Here is a 4,159-nt window from a genome sequence, read left to right on the forward strand (position 1 = left end):
AGGTTTACGATCACAGATAAGAGCATGAGTGAGACTTTCTGTGAGGATTCTTTATCTCCACAAACCAGACCGAGTGACAACCGGAGCTTTCGCCAGAGATAGAGCTCGAGAGAGACGTCTCCACCATCCCTCCATGGCACCACCAGCAGCCTTGACGCAGAGTCTTTCATTTCTCCTCTGATGTCTGTATTGTATTACATTTTAGCTTAAGATATTAAGACATTTTGTAATCAATGCACATCTTAATTCCTTCAATGCCATCTTCTTCATCATCTTTATCTTTATCATCGTTTACCTCCATCGTTTATTTATCAAAGGCGATTGCATACTCAATCGTGTAGCCTAGAGATAGGACGCATGTAGCAACCCACTGAGAGGTGTGCATTATGCGAGTATAGTGAGTTAATCCTCTTTGTTTGGTGAAAGACTGTAGCAACGCTTGTCGATGAGTTGTTGCAATGCTTATCTATAAGTTAGTTAGTTGCATCTAACTGCCTGAGAAGGTAAGAGATGGAATGCACTAAAACAAAGTATGCATTGTTCCTAGAGCTAGGCATGGTCTTATGCTCGACGCACCCATGCATTATAGAGATATAGTCATGTGGCTGACCACTGAGAGGTGTGCGATGTGTTAGTGTGACGAGCTGGGATTACTCGAGCGATTTAATATAATAAACAATACTATGCGTTAACAGTTGTATATCTACCAATTCTCATCGCAAGTCTTCCATTGCTCAATCTGTTTAGTTAGGAGTAGGAGTAGTGTGTAATCCATTAAACTTCTTCTTTTTACTTTTATTCATCACCTCAAACCCATTGCTTCACAAACATTATCGAGTGACAAGCCCTTGTGTTCGACCTCGGATTACCCGAGAAACTTGCGTTCTCGTTATACTTGGCGAGAAGGCAAGAAAACTTGTGGCAGGAATGCATGGTCATTTCATACTAGATTAATGCATACTTTTCATTCCAACACATGACCTCCGACGCATGGGTATAAATGCATAGCTTAAGACATACAATACAACAATATTGCGTTCACCCATAATTTTCCTCAAACAGGCTCCCCCAAATTTACACACAACAATGTTCTCATTGCTGATAGACGAAATAACTCATGCGATGGACTTAGGAAATTTCATACAAATAGTTTTGAAGGAAAACTGATAGCCTGCTAAATTTTAGAAATGTTTCATGAATTGACTGTTCTAAAATTAATTTGACTCTAGTACATGCGGTAATAAATAAAGGCATGAATTTCATCATTGAAATCATAATTGGTATGGGGAAGAATGCAGTGACCAAATAAAGTAATCAAAATTCAATGATTGAGTCAAACTAAAGAGGATGCGATAGTTGAATTTAGCAATATTAAAATGAGATGCGAGAAGTGCAAAATTGAAATAAAATGAGTCAAGGAAAGACACAACTCCCAAATTTGCTTTGTCGCCTGCATCATCTTTGATCGCATCTTTTCTTGCAGTGGGTTGATCCTTTGATTACGATGGGCTGATGGAACTTGTTGCGTATTTTTAGGATATCGCGTAGCTCCATCGCAATCGTTCACTATGATCATTGCTAAATATCAAGAGGATAAAAAATATGAAAGATAGGGTTGGTAGTTCTAAAGAGTAGTGGTTATGCAAAACGTAAGATAAATTCATGAAAGAAAAATATCAAAAGGATACTCAAAAAAAAAAAAAATCGTCCCTGATGAATGTGTGTCACTTATCAACGCAGGGACTACACCTTTTTTCTTCATTCTGGATTTCTCAAGTCCACAGAGGTTTTCTCGCGATGGAAGTCTCCTCCATGATACATCTTGACTCTTTGTCCATTGACCTTAAATGCACTGGTCCCTTCTTCATTTGTTAATTCGACCGCACCGTGCAGGAATACTTCTTTAATTATAAATTGTCCAGACCAACGTGATTTCAATTTTTGTGGAAAGAGTCGTAGCCTAGAATTAAATAACAAGACCTTCTGACCAACCTGGAGATTCTTTTCACACAGTCGCTTGTCATGCCAACGCTTTGTACGTTCTTTGTAGATCTTGGCATTTTCATACGCTTGAAGTCTCCATTCATCTAGCTCGAGTGATGAAGTTTTCTCTCCTCCCCTGCAGACTTTAGATCAAAGTTAAGCTTCTTTACTGCCCACAACGCCTTATGCTCTAATTCCAGTAGTAGATGACATGCCTTCCCAAACACCAACGCATACGGGGACATGCCTATGGGTGTTTTATTGGCAGTCTTATATGCCCACAAGGCATCGTCAAGCTTCATGGCCCAATCCTTTCGTGAGGGATTCACCACCTTTTCTAGAATCAGCTTTATTTCTCTATTAGATACCTCAGCTTTGCCGTTTGTCTGGGGGTGATATGCGGTGGCGATCTTATGATGGACATTGTACTTGAGTAGTAATTTGTTAATGATGCGATTGATAAAGTGGGAACCTTCATCACTTATTATGGCATGTGGGGTGCCAAAACGAGTGAAGATGTTTCTCTGTAAGAATTTGTAGACTGTCGTCGCATCGTTTGTGACACATGATACCGCTTCAATCCACTTGAAGACATAATCGACGACCAACAGAATGTACTTGTGACCATTTGATGGTGGAAATGGTCCCATGAAGTCTATGCCCCAAACGTCGAAAAGTTCTAATTCCAGTATATTGTTCATCGACATCGCATTCTTCTCTGAAATGTTTCTCGTGCGTTGACACTTGTCACATTTCATAGAATAGTCTTGCGCATCCTTAAATAGAGTTGGCCAGTAATACCCATTTTGTAAAACTTTTGCTGTTGTGCGTTGACCCTCGAAGTGTCCGCCATAGGGTGAGTCATAGCATTGAAAAAGTATGCGCTGAAAAGCAGTCTTTGGCACATAGAGTCACAAGATCTGGTCTGGTCCTCTTTTGTAAAGATTTGGCTCGTCCCAGTAATAGGATTTACATTCATGAATGAGTCACTTCTTTTGGTGGGCTGTGTAATTTTCCAGAAATTGCTTGCAGACCAAGAAATTGACAACATCTGCATACCACAATAATTCTTCAAGTTTGAACAACTTCTCGTTTGGAAAGGATGCATTCACCTCCGACTAAATGCGATCCTCTTTAGGATTCTGTAATCTCGATAAGTGGTCAGCGACATGGTTCTCCGTTCCTTTGCAGTCAATTATCTCCATGTTAAATTCTTGGAGGAGGAGAACCCATCGGATTAGCCTCGACTTTGCATCTTTTTTGGTCATTAAATATCTTATTGCCGAATGGTCGGTGTGAACTATAACTTTGGATCCCAATAAGTAAGGTCTAAAATTTTCAATCACAAAGATTACCGCAAGAAGCTCCTTTTTTGTGGTAAGTTTATTTGGGCAGAGTTCAATGTTCTGCTCGCATATGCGATGGGGTGTAACATTATCTTTTCCTTCTATGCTAACACTACCCCCAATGCATAACCGCTGGCATCGCACATAAGCTCAAATGGCTTTGTCCAGTTGGGTGCGTTCAAAATAGGCACTGTAATCAATGCGTCCTTCAGTGTTTTGAATGCGTTGAGGCATTGTGAGTCAAAGTCAAAAGTTCTATCAGTCTTTAGCAACGTACTCAATGGTCGAGCTATTTTTGAGAAGTCTTTCACAAATCGTCGGTAGAACCCTGCATGTCCCAAGAAACTTCTTAAAGCCTTCACATTTGTTGGAGGTGGAAACTTTTCAATGGCCTCAATTTTTGCTTTATCCACCTCTAGCCCCTCCTTTGAAACCTTGTGCTCGAGCACAATTCCTTCGTTAACCATGAAATGGCATTTCTCCCAATTCAGCACCAGATTGGTCTCTTCGCATCTTTTCAGTATCTTCTCCAAAATTTTCAAACAGACTTTATACATTTGCCCGTAAAATAAGAAATCGTCGATCAAGATTTCCACTGATTCCTCGAGATACTCGGAGAAGATTGCCATCATGCACCTCTGAAACGTGCTTGGCGCATTGGATAATCCAAACGACATGCGGTGAAAAGCAAACGTTCAGTATGGGCAGGTGAATGTGGGTTTTTCTTGGTCTTCTGGTGCAATCATTATCTGGTTGTAGCCCGCATACCCATCAAGAAAATAGAAGTAATCATTCCCTGCTAGTTGGTCTAGCATTTGATCAATGAAAGG

General features: G+C 40.3%; 1 pseudogene; it reads right to left on the bottom strand.

Moving 5' to 3' along the window:
* Nucleotides 1-1,758: 1,758 nt before the first annotated feature.
* On the bottom strand, nt 1,759-2,836 carry LOC120072997 (annotated as a pseudogene).
* Between the last annotated feature and the right edge of the window lie 1,323 nt (nt 2,837-4,159).

The sequence above is a fragment of the Benincasa hispida genome, chromosome 3 (genome assembly GCF_009727055.1).
Source record: "Benincasa hispida cultivar B227 chromosome 3, ASM972705v1, whole genome shotgun sequence".
In the NCBI taxonomy this organism is placed as follows: Eukaryota; Viridiplantae; Streptophyta; class Magnoliopsida; order Cucurbitales; family Cucurbitaceae; genus Benincasa; species Benincasa hispida.